Genomic DNA, 13,374 nt, shown 5'->3' with positions numbered 1-13,374 from the left:
GGCTGTTTCCTGATGTGGATTCTCCTTCAGGCTCTGCCACCTGCCATGGGGGACCCTTGAAAGGCGAGTTAAACCAAACCCTTTATCTCAAATTGCTCTGTCAGACTATTTTGTCACAACAATAGGAAAAGAAACTAAGGCACACCCAAAGGGTTGCTATTCATTTATTGTCAGGAGTGTTAGGTATAGATTGAATTTTGTCCTCTGCTCTCTTAGAAACCATGGGAGCTTACAGAGGACTAGTCAGCTGGAATTCTCTTACAAACCGTCCTTGGTTACACCAATCACAATAGATATCTCCCCACCAGCCTGCTTCTGTTTCAAAAGGCTCAACAGAACCCCAAATCTGCACACAGCAGACTTTCCCATAGTTTAAGGCTTTGCCATTACAAATGGCCTACTAGCCTTAATACTAACAGAACTGAAGTGGCTAAGAAGACTCTGAAAGACAAAGCCAGTCACCAAATGGAAGTCACCAAAATATAGTTCAGAGAGAATGAAAACAGCCCAGACTGACAGGGGGCAACACGTGAGGCGCACTAGTCAGGGAGAAACTCATCCATCAGGGAAAGGCTCACCGGTCAGGCAGGGAGACACTCAGCAATTACAGAGAAGCTCACTAGGGGTCAGACTTTCACAAGAGTCCTGAACCAAGTCCAGATGCTCAGATGCTCATTTCTCAGCATCACCAAGTAAAGAAACGGAAGCAGCTGTGGTCAGCTGAAAAGAGGAGAAGAGAAAGCTCCCTGGAGGAAAGTGTCTCTCACAGCCACTGGGACCCTTCCACCTTTCCTCTTCACTGGGGATTGACTTCTTGAGTGGCTGACACTAAAAATGTGTTTGTCCTTTTGACTGGTTTGCCACAAGTTTCACCAGAGTTGTTTGGGGCAGAGCTTGTGCCCTGCAGCCCTCTGTGGAACCAGGTTTGAACACTCATTCTCAACGGGCCAGCTAAAAAGCAGGTAATAGTTAAAAACAACAAAAAAAGGGAGATTTATTCAATGTGTCTCTATTAGGAACAAAGAGGTAAAAGGTCCCACCCAGTCTCCTTACAAGCCCATTTTTTTGTGGTCCTAGAAGGAGGTTTGGGTTTCAACAGAGAGCAAGACAAGTGCATAGCCAAGCAGCCCAGTCAAGATGTATTCCCACCCACCTCGGACTCATCATTGTCTGAGCTCTAGCCTCTCCTGAAAGGTAATGGTCTGGTAACTTGTCAGGACATGCGGCATCTCTTTCAAAGGACAGGCTTCATATTGTGTAGCTCCTTCTTCCTCTGAGTAGAGGATTTCTGGAGAAATTATAGTTTCACGGTGCAGTCTCGACAGCGTTCAGTCTAGACATGGATGTGTCTTTACTGTCAGGCCAGTCGCCATCTTTACTTTTGTCCAACGTCTCTGAAATGCCTCTGACTTTCACACAGATCCCTGAAGTGCAGAGAGCCTGATTCTTACTGAATATTGTGGACTTTCCTTGGACCCTTGGCTTTTGTGGTTTGGCTGAGACAGCAGGATCTAGGATGTGAGGACTCAGCCATCTAGACAGTCTGATGTTACCGAAAGATACCCTAAAAGGACCGTTGCTTCTAAAAAACCAGACACCTATTTTAAAATGAGCATCGTGGCTTCTGGTGATGTGTGTGTACGCACCTGTGTGTGTGTGTGTGCGCGCGCGCGCACGCGCGCGCATGTTTGTAGCTTTCTTCTCTCATTTTCCAGTGTGGGCAGTGCGCCCTCTGGTGTTTATGTGGGAGTTGCAGGGATCCTCAAAGAGAAAGGAAAGGAATATGGAATTACTCAGAATTCTCCCCCAAAGGACACCCAGAGAAACTCATTTTCTTGTAAAAATTAGAATGAAATTCACCAGTCCTTCTCACATTGAAGAATGTTAAGCTTACGGCTTCACCTAAAGTCCACTTGCCCACTGTGCTGACAAGGTCTCAAGGCTTGGCTGTTCAGTGGGAGTTACCTGTGTTCTCTATGTGTGCAAGATGAGATTTCCAGCACCCACATAAATGGGCAGGTCCAATGGCTACCTGTAACCTCAGCACTCAACAGGCATAGTCAGGGCATTCTTGCAGTAAGCTGGCTAGCTGGACTAGTCAGAATTAAAAATCTGTGGGTTGAGAGGAGAGACCTTTAATGTCAACTTTAGGCCCTGACATGCACACACATGTATTTGAGTCCATATGCATATACAAGAAGGAACCATACAGAGCAGGTGAATGAAGGTCTGTGTGATCATTCAGGCACAGGGAAGTTGGTGAAATCTGTCTACCCAGAGCAGCCTCTGGAGCCAGGAGCGGCAACAGCCTGCTTGAACCATGCTTGGAGCAGAAAGGTAAACCATTAGACCACACATCCTAATCACGAGGTTCTCATAGTGCCCTGTGTACCCTTCAGAGAGGTGGCTTATTCTGTGATGAATATACCTCAGAAAAGCTGTTGAAAGTTGAAAATGCAAACTGGGTTATCCAGTCATGCAACTAACTCAAAATTCATTTTCATTTTTTTGTCATTTGTGTTGCTTGCTGTCACATGTGAATGTGTATAAGTTTCCAAGTCAAGGATTCCACTGTATCCTAGCAGGGAGAAATTCCTCAGCTGCTGGCAGCCCCTTGGCTCTCTCTCTGTTCTCTAATCCTTAGTACTGTTGGGGTCTGGTACCCCCTGGTGGCAGGAGGCCTGGATGATCTTTTTAAAAAATTATTCACATTCCAGTCATTGCCCACCTTCCCCCTCCCCCCCCCCGTCCTCTCCCACAGTTCTTCATCCCATTCCTCCTCCCCCTTGCCTTGGAGAGGGTGCTCCCCCTTCCCACCAGGTCTGCTCTTTCCCTGGGGCCTCAAGTCTCTTGAGGATTAAGTGCATCTTCTTCCACTAAGGCCTCACCAAGCAGACCTCTGCTATATTTGTGCCAGGGGCCTCAGACTGACCTATGTATGCTCCTGGTTGGTGGCTCAGTCTCTGGAGCTCTCAGTGGTCTGGGTTAGTTGAGAATGCTAGTCTTGGGCAGGCCGACATCTATCACCATGAAGGTCGAGCTGTGCAGTTTCAGTGGGTACAAGATCTACCCGGGACACGGGCGGCGCTACGCCAGGACCGACGGGAAGGTTTTCCAGTTTCTTAATGCAAAATGTGAGTCCGCATTCCTTTCCAAAAGGAACCCTCAGCAGATAAACTGGACTGTCCTTTACAGAAGAAAACACAAGAAAGGGCAGTCGGAAGAAATTCAAAAGAAAAGAACCCGCCGTGCAGTCAAATTCCAGCGAGCCATCACTGGTGCATCTCTTGCTGATATAATGGCCAAGAGGAATCAGAAACCAGAAGTCAGGAAAGCTCAGCGAGAGCAGTCTATAAGGGCTGCCAAGGAAGCAAAAAAGGCTAAGCAGGCATCAAAGAAGACAGCAATGGCTGCTGCCAAGGCCCCCACAAAGGCAGCACCTAAACAAAAAATAGTGAAGCCTGTGAAGGTCTCTGCTCCCAGAGTTGGTGGGAAACGCTAATTTGGTAGATCAGAGTTTGAAATAAAGATCTGTCTTTAACTCAAAAAAAAAAAAAAAAAAAAAAAAAAAAAAAAAGAATGCTAGTCTTCCTATGGGGTCGCTCTCTCCTTCGGCTTCTTCAGTCCGTCCCCTAATTCAAGCATAGGGGTCCCCAACTTAAGTCCAATGGTTGGGTGTAAGTATCTGCTTCTGTCTCAGTCAGCTGCTGGTAGGGCCTGTCAGAGGACAGCCACGTCCTCGCAGGCTCCTGTCTGTAAGCACATCACAGCATCAGTAAAAGACCTTGGTGCCCTCCCATGAGATGGATCCCAAGTTGGACCAGTCATTGGACCACCTTTCCTTCAGTCTCTTCTCCATTTTTGCCCCTGCAGTTCTTTTAGACAGGAACAATTCTGGGTCAGGAATTTTGACTGTGGGTTGGTAACTCTTTCCCTCCACTTGAGGCCATGACTACCAACTGAAGGTGGACTCTTCAAGTTCCCTTTCCTCAATGTTGAGCATTTTGGCTAAGGTCACCCCCAATGAGTCTTGAGAGTGTCTGACCTCTCAGGGACTGGTACTTTCTATAGGATCCCCCCATCTCCCACTCCCCAGACTACTTATTTCCATTTATTCTCTTGGACCTCTGGGCTTCTCTCCTGCCCCCCAACCCCCCAATATCTGATCCTGTTCCTCCTTTCCCCTCCCCCTCCCTTCTCCCACCCTCCTTTCCTTTTCTAAGTGGGATTGAAGCCTCCTCACTTGGGCATTTCTGCTTGTTATCCTTCTTACGGTCTGTAGGTTGTATTCTAGGCATTCTGTACTTTTCAGCTAATATCCAGTTATCAGTGAGTGCATGCCATGTATGTCCTTTTGGGTCTGAGTTACCTCACTCAGGATGATATTGTCTAGTTCCATCCATTTGCCTGCAAAATTCATGACGTCCTCATTTTTAGTAGCTGAATAGTATCCCGTTGTGTAAATGTACCACATTTTCTGTGTACATTCTTCCATTGAGGGACATCTGGGTTCTTTCCAGCTTCTGGCTATTACAAATAAGGCTGCTATGAACATAGTGGAGCATGTGTCCTTGTGGTATGGTGGGGCATCTTCTGGGTACATGCCTAAGAGTGGTATAGCTGGGTCTTCAGATAGATAGAACCATTTCCAGTTTTCTGAGGAACCGCCAGATTGATCTCCACAGTGGTTGTACCAGTTTGCAATCCCACCAGCAATGGAGGAGTGTTCCTCTTTCTCTACATCCTCACCAGCATGTGCTGTCACTTGAGTTTTTGGTTGTAGCCATTCTGATTATGAGGTAGAATCTTGGGCTATTTTGATTTGCATTTCTCTGATGACCAAGGACTTTGAACGTCTCTTTAGGTTTTTCTCGGCTGTCCGAGATTCTTTTGTTGTGAATTCTCTGTTTAGCTCTGTACCCCATTTTTAATTGGGTTATTAGGGTTTTTTTGGAGGCTAACTTCCTGAGTTCTATATATATTTTGGATATTAGCCTTCTATCAGATGTAGGGTTAGTGAAGATTGTTTCCCAATCTGTAGCTCACCAATGTGTCCTATTGATGTCTTGATGTATTGATTGGTGTCTTTTGCCTTATAAAGCTTTTCGTTTCATGAGGTCCCATTTATCAATTGTTGATCCTAGAGCCTGAGCCATTGGAGTTCTGTTCAGGAAATCTCCCCCTGTGCCAATGAGTGAGAGGCTCTTTCCCACTTTCTCTTCTATTAGATTCAGTGTATCTGGTTGCTCTCTACAACTAGTTACATAGAACTAATGTTTCTGGCTGACTTAATTGCTCCAGCAGCATGGCTCCCAGACCGGGAGCTGCAGACCCAGCAGGGGACCCTGGCTTAGGCTCCCTAGAACCCCAATCCCTGCCACACCTGCTGACTAGACTAGCAGGTAATGTGCACCTGGCTGAGAAGGGTGGAGCTACAGGTCCAGACAGGACCTCTGACCTGTGAGGACTTCCCATCTGTCCAGCTATGTACTTGTGTGCAAAGTTTACCTGTGAGCATCCCAGGGTCCACAGAGAGCCCGGGGATTCCTGGCTGTCGCCTCTGCTCTGAGTCCTATGTTCATGTCTGTTCTCTAGACCCCAGGATGAGGTGAAGGCAGTGTAGTTTGTAGGGTTTCTCTGCAGGAAACACACTTGCCACCTTAGCGTTCAGACACGGGCTGGGCTCTTATCCAGCACATTCTCAATAGCATCCCAAAGGGCAGTCTCAGGTCCATGCTGTATAGTACTGTGTCCCCAGAACAACACAGGACAGTCACATGTTTCTTACTTGAAAACCTAGACCACAGTTTCAGAACACCATACTTTTCACAGTACAATAGTTGTGGTGGAGGAGGGACAGTGTGGTCACCTGCCGATCACATCACAAAATATGTCCACAGAGAGGAAAAGAGTGGGCTAGAGGGAAGTGAGCAAAGAGGAGGGAGGAAGGGGGAGGGAGGAGAGGGAGAGGAAGAGGGAGAGAGACTTTGAGCCGGCTTTGTTGCTTACTGCTGCATCGCAATGGTGCTTCTGAGCATGCGTGAGGTTAACAGACATCTTTGAGAACCGCCCCCTTCCCCACGGCGAGGCAAACAATGCATGTTATGAAGCGGTTGGTTCAGATTTTAGCCAACATTGGAAATGAATTCCAGGTGGTAGCGATGACAGGACCAACACTTTCTGGAACAAGTTCTTTATTTATATAATAAGAATATGTTTCATTTGTCTAACATAACTTTGGCGTGTGAAACTGATCTTTGTTTAACGTGTGTGTTAGATGGCGTTGAAAAACAGCATGGATTTCTACGGAGGAGACACTCACTCTGAAGTGAAAGATCAGCAGAGCCCTGGAACCCATGGGGAGTTGATAGAGTCAGCTGGGTTGGGTGCCACCTGGAGGAAGATAGCAACCAGGACTCTGCTTCCAAGAAAGATGAGAGAGACGTGTGTGTGTGTGTGTGTGTGTGTGTGTGTGTGTGTGTGTGTGTGTGTGTGTGTGTGTGTGTAGAGGAGGAGTAGAGGGAGAAAGGGGAGGAGAATGAGAAATAGAAGAGGGATAGGAGAGGGAGGGAGGGAGGAAGGGAGGGAGGGAAAAGGTGAAGGAGGAGGTGGCAGATTTCTCTTCTGCCCTCTCAGAAGGCACAGGCGGGCCCCACCAGGGGGTCGCAGTTTGAGATAACATTCCTCTAGGAGCAAGACCCACTGGCTCCCTATTATTTATGTTATTTATGTTAGAATGATTAGAACAACATAAACACCCAGGTTTAAACGCCGGGGTCTGGGATGAGTCTCTGATAAGAGACTGGCTGGGAACAGGAACAAGGAGAAGCTGAAAAGGGACGGTGCAATGTTGTCAGTCTGGGAAACAAACAACCACCGAGGCTCAGGACAGTGACTCGAATAGATCTCCAGATGGCTCCACAAGGTGGCCCCAGAGGCAGCCTCATTTAGCAGGTGTCTGAGAGCTTGCATGTGGGTCGTGAACTGTAAGAGGCAAGGAGCTAGGAGTGGTATTCTCTTTGGGCTGTGCTAGTGAGAATGGTGTGTGTGCGTGGGGGTGGGGGGAACTGGGGCTCTGCCAGCTGACCTTAAGTTCTGTGGGTGTTGTTTGGAATCCATGTCTCCTTCCTTCCACATAGGTGGGTGCTTTCAGGCAGGGGCGATGGTCTCATCCTATGATGCTTTCTTTGCCTCAGGGAAGAATATGTATACCTCAGGAAACTTTTGTTTTCTTTTTTCTGGCTTGATCTTGAGACAAGAAGACATGCCCTGGAGCAGGATAGGGAGAAGGGGTTTCCTTTGCAGGAATCTTAGCAGCTCCAGCCATGTGTACCCAAGGGCTAGGAAGACACTGGTTAGATAAGGCTCTCTTTACCAATGAGACATCATCCTGACCTGGTCACCAGTTGGCTAGAAATGCTGTCCAGAGCAGTCAGGATTGATGTGTCACACGTGAACCTTGCCCTCACCTCTACCAAGCGTTAGACGTGTCCTGCACGGAGGGGCAAGCCTGTTAGATTACGCCCGGAGGAGGGCAGAACACTTGACTGGTGCCACATATTTACTACCATCCAACCTTATTGACACTGTGACAGAGGCCATTCATAAAGTTCACAGTAGAGAACTTCACAACTAGGGAACTGGAGAGAAAAAAAAATCACAAAACATATGTAGGCAAGTTTCTGTTTTGTGTTAGGTCACAATGTAGTTTATCCTGAGGTAAATGTGGCCGTGTGTCCCATAGGCTCCAGGTTGGGTGTACCTCGTGGGTTTTGAGGGGGTCTCATGGACTGTTTAAGCAGGGCACCTACACTGTTTTCAGACATGTTTCTAGGAAGAATTGATTCCTTCACGTCAGGACACTCTGCAGAGAATTTAGCAGCCTTCTAGGTATCCTGGAGGGGGTCACTGTGACCATGGGAACAGAGGGAAAGCCTTTGCCTTCAATGCCCCACACTTAACAGGCACATACTGCTCAGGTAGGTTGGAGATACACCCCAGGCTCCTCTGAGAAAACACTCTCACTTGCTTCTCTCAGGACTCTTTAGAAGTTCAAAAATGCCTCATGGGGAAGTAAGTTTTCCAGCTGTGGGCGTGTGCTCTTTTTGTAGCCCAAAGCTCATTCCTGTTCTGAGAACTTTCTGTCTGCTTGACACTTTGGACAAGTTTCCAGTTCAGACTTCTCAGGGGACCTTAGGTGGATGGGTAGAGAGTCACCACTGAGTTCTGATGCCCAGGGTCAGTTGGGACCACAGCTCCTTCACTGCAACATACCGGCTTGCAAGCGGGAGCCTCTAGCCGTGTGTGTGAGCATGTATGTGTGTCTGTGTGTGTATGAGTGTGCATGTGCATATATGGAGTGTGTGTGGTGTGTCTGAATGTGCATGTGTGTATATACATGTGTGGTGTGTGTGTGAGTGTGCATGCACATGCGTGTGTGTGTCTGTGTATCTGTGTGTGTGTGGTGCTGTGTGTGTGAGTGTGTAGGTGAGTGTATGGTGTGTGTGTGGTATGAGTGTTAGTGTGCATGTATGTATGTACATGTGTGTGTGTGTCTGTGAACCATAGATCTTATCAGTCACAGCCAGTGTCCTATTCATCCCCTTCCAGCTCTCACTCCTGCATTCAGACACTCATGTACCTGAGTGGTCATTCATTCATTCATTCATTCACTCTCCTGCATTCAGACACTCATGCTTCTGGATACTGGTGTATGCAGGCATGCTCTCACATGTTCAGATAGTTGTGTGTTTGCTCAATTATACACCTAAGCTTTGACTCAGTTATCAGTTCACTCATTAACTCATTCATTTAGTCACTTGTGCATTTGGTGTGTGTATGGTGCGTGTGTGTTTGTGAGTGTGCGCATGCATGTGTGAGTGTGTGTATATGTGCATGTGTGTGTGAATGTACATGTGGGTGTGTACATAGGTAATAGCTCTTGCATTTCTTTCCTTAAAGGACAACCCTGTTTACTTAACAGTCCAGGTTCCCCGGTGCTGATCTGTGAGCACGACGACCTCTGTGAATGTGTTTGTGCACGTGTGTATGTGTGCATGTGTGTGTGTGTGTGTATGAGTATATATGTGTGTATGTGTTTATGTATGAGTATGTATGTGTGTATGAGTATACTGTATTTATTCACTTTGATTCTTTCATTAATTCACTCACTCATTCCTTTAGCCATCCATTTTCTTACTTGACCTGGAATGTGTGTTGATTCCCAGGGCTTTGTGCAACCACCGGGGAGATGGATGTTTTTGATGACAGTGCTCATCATTAGGAAGGAGCATGAAGCTGGCCTTGAAGTTGTATCCGATACAAATTCTGAAAGGACACATGGGCACGGCTGTTGTTGGTGTTGCCTCTGTATCAGTTGGCTATCCTGGGGCCCTGGACTCAGGGAAACTCTTAACTGTGTGGTTTCCATATTGACTGTGTTTGTCTCACAGCGCACGTGCCTTTTCTGTTGAGGCGAGAAGTCAATTTTGACATTTGAAGCATATCACAGCACTGCTCCACAAACATTATTTTAAGATTAAAGTCTCACTCCACTGGCTATAGCCAGTTTGATCCGTAGGACCCAAGTAAAAAGACAGGTGCTGTGATGAACGCTTGTAACCCCAGGGTTGGGAGAACAGAGATGTGATGGTCACCCCTAACAGGTGGGACACAGGCCATCGAGAGACCTTGTCTCAAAAGTAATCAATGTCACCTGAGGTTTCCTGTTGACAGCCTTCACTGATCTAGGGCGTATGGGGAAGGTATGTACAGAAATGTTTCTATCTTATGTCTTATTTGGACATAAGCTGCCTGAGAGACTCTGGAACACACGTAGAGCCTTAAGACTCAAGCCTCTCTGCCTTGTAACCTGACTCCTTAAAGAACAGCCAGGGATCAGGGCTGTTTCCAACTTCAGTGGTCCCAGTCCTCAGTGCAGATAATTGGATAATCACTTGGGAGCTTTAAAATACCTGATGCATGGGTTGCACCTGGGCTTGATATTAATGTGGTTCCCCGTGTGCATGGCCATCAAGACTTTAAAATGCCCCCAAGTTGTTCCAAACGTGCTGCCTTGTGGATGTGCCCTGCACTCCATCACACCCCCCTGCCCAGCCAGCACCGCCCCCGCTGGCTCCTGGCTGGGAGCCCAGGTGAGATCTGCTGCAGCCTAGCTCCCAGTGGAAGGCAGAGACCTGCTGGGGAGTGCTTGGCTCTGTGCCTTTACTGCTTGCTGTGTGATGGATGATCTCAATGCTTTGCTTTAACCACCTCTGCGATGGATGCTGACATCTAACCCCACATCTTCCAGCACAAACAAGGAGCCATCATGGGCAATGACAAATGGGACCAGGCCTGAGCAATGGAAACACCTCTGCAGTATCCTTAGTGCCCTTCCCTGGGAGGGAGGCAGGATTAACCACACACTGGGCAGACAGAAGTTCTGTTCTTGGTTGGAGCCCGTACGTAGGTGAAAACCTGGTATCACTAAGACTGTATTCATAATCACTTGAAGCACTGTGGCTGATTTTGTTTTTCATCTGGAGAATGACTTGCAGACTTGTTGGCTCACTGCAAAGCCTGCAAGTGCTTTGTGACTCCATTTCTAACTTTCTGCACGATTCTTGCAAGAGCTGTGTCAAAGTGCGGAGAGTGTGGAGCCTGAGTGATGAATGGTTTCTGAAGAAAGCTGGCAGAACGTAGAGAACCCCGTGACCCTCAGTTAGCTGTGACAGCAGACCCCAACTCCTCCTTAGCCCGGCCATGAATTAATTACTCTTCGTTTTTCTTCTCTTGCCCTTGCTCCAAATTGCAGAGGAGAGCAGGCGAAGCAGGGACCACTCAAGGCTCTTCATTTCTAATTCATGCATGGGATGACCCCTAAAGTTGTCTCTCCTTCTCCCCTGCCTCTCTGCAAGTTCCCTTTCTCTCCCTGCAAATGCTTTCTTCTTGTAAGGTCTCTCTCACTGTGAGCCTGTTCATTTTGGCCTGCAGGCTTTCTCCCCACAGTGCCCTCCCCACCCCCTTTCTCCTCCTCCCTCTGCAAACTTTCTTTCCCCTGTAGGAGTCTCCAAGGAGAGCTTGCTGTATTTTCTCAGCTTGGCTGTGCATCGAAGCCAGGGAAGCATCAGAACGGAGAAGCTTGGATGAAGATGGCTGCTTCTGACCCGACTTTCTGGATTACCAGGGAACCCTCAGAGACTGTTTTAAGTTAGAGAATTTGTTAGGAGGAAGCAAATGGGCCTGCATTCTCTCTCCTAGTCCTGCACAGAGGCGCCATATTGGACTGGGTGCCATGAGCATATCAGGAAGCAATGACAGGCTCTGAAGGTGTTCACACAGGGTCCCTGCCAAGAACAAAATTCCCACCCTACAAACTCCAGAAGCATCTATCTAAGAGGGCTCATAGAGTAGATACTAACTGAAATGTATGTATGATCCTGACTTACATATTTTTATGGCAATGTATGTTAGGTACCAGGAGCAACAAAACAATGTACAAGAGCAGCCTTGTGCCTGGAGATGCCACACTGATTGTAATGAACACTGGCTTTTCTCATTGCTGCCAGGAGGTGAGCAACTCTTCCAACTGTTGCGCCAGCTTGAGCAGTAGTGCCAGCAGGGGGCGCCCTTGACCCACACTGGATGAGGCCCTCTTGAGAGAGCTGACTCATTTCAGAGGTGGACTTTGAAAAGGATGTCTGACCTGTTACATAGAAGGGGCAGCCCCTGCAAGCCTTCGACACCTAGCTTCAAACCCTCTGTTTGCTAAGCCACGGGGAGGTCCACCTTGGGGAGCAGCTAGCTATCTACTTTGCCATAGACAGTCCCAGATGTGAAGTCCGCTGAAGGATGGGGGCAGCCAGATGCAGGCTTTTTGAGATAGCCTCCACAAACTGTCACTGGGTCTTGGAGTTCTGCTGGGAATGGGCTGGCTGGACAGCAAGATTCACGACCTCTTCGTCCTCTCTGTTTCTTGAAGGTCAGTGGTTCAGGGCTTTGTGATTTAGAGGAGTACCACACAAATGAATTGTTATTTTGCAAAACCAGCTCGTAATGAATACGTTGGTTAGAAAATGCAAGCATGTCTGACCTCCTTTCTGTCACTGGCAAAACAAAGAGGCAGAAGCCACACTCGGTCAACATGGTGCTGATACAGAAAATCTGAACAAGTGAACAAAGCAGAAGACACAAGTTTCCCTGAGGCTGGATGCAAACACCTGCTGAATATCACAGGGTCTGGACAATATCACTGTTACCTGAGTGTTAGAACAAGCTACATCACTTCAGGACCACTCCATAGCCTTGGCACATATACCTTAAGCCTTCTATGCCAGGATGGGTGGGTGGTTTGAATGTACTCATGGTTTGCAGGACCTGATAGCAGAGGCATCCTTCAAGAAATGAACACAGGTGCTCTATTTGGTATCTCATCCCTTCTTGTCCCCTAGCCTGATTCTGGCCCAACTATGACCTCATTTTAACTTGACATCAGTCCGGCTCTATTCCTAACTAAATTCACATCCACAGTAACTAGGACTTAGAATTTTGATGTGTTGTTCTGAGTGACAACAAGTTGGGGGGACTGGGGCTGTTTCCTCTGCTGATGAGCACCTGGTCACCCAGAGCAAGTCATGCACCACTAGATGGCACTGGGGACTCAGGAACAGGTGTGCTCAGGGCTTTACAACCCACGGGGGTGGGGTGGGGGGACTGATCACTGTAGTAGCTGTGGAGCAGGATAATAACAAATCTTGGTGCTGAGACCCTAAAAGCTCTCTACTTCTTCAAGAGTACTTATGGTCACGGTAAAGGGTTTTCTTGTTCCTTTATCAGTTCTGAAAAGACTAGTGCAGCCCCTAGGCCACTCTGGATGGATGTTCCCAGGCTCCACAAGCACTCTCAGCAGGTCAGGAGAAGAAGGGATGAAGAATAGCTTCCAGAAAGAGAAATGTCTTATCTATCACCTGTTGCCCTGGGAAGGGTGTGGGGACAGATTCCTTTGAAACTATGCTTGGTTAGTGCTGCAAAAAAGGGCTGGAAGTTTCCAGAACCAATGGCCAGATCAGGCATAATGCCTTTGGGGAACCATGCAAACCCTTGCATGCACATTTACATGTATCCCCGAACATAGGAATACACAAAATGCACACAAATGTATGTGCACACATACATGCATCCTTCACACAAGGATACACACATATGCTCACACATATATCTCAGTATACAAAGATACATGTATGTGTGTGCTTGCATAATCCTTGCACATATGTATATACACATACATACACACATCCTTATCCACATGTACTTTGACACACTCGTAGGTACACAAACCACCAGGAGTAAAGCCTGGCCAGTGGCTATAACATT

The 13,374-nt window shown here is 47.5% G+C and overlaps 1 pseudogene; it reads left to right on the top strand.

Moving 5' to 3' along the window:
* Positions 1-3,011: 3,011 nt before the first annotated feature.
* Positions 3,012-3,541, top strand: LOC143440011 (large ribosomal subunit protein eL24 pseudogene; annotated as a pseudogene).
* The last annotated feature ends 9,833 nt before the right edge of the window (positions 3,542-13,374 follow it).

Source organism: Arvicanthis niloticus, chromosome 28 (assembly GCF_011762505.2).
Source record: "Arvicanthis niloticus isolate mArvNil1 chromosome 28, mArvNil1.pat.X, whole genome shotgun sequence".
Classification (NCBI taxonomy): domain Eukaryota; kingdom Metazoa; phylum Chordata; class Mammalia; order Rodentia; family Muridae; genus Arvicanthis; species Arvicanthis niloticus.
This window is presented reverse-complemented; position numbering and strand designations above follow the sequence as displayed.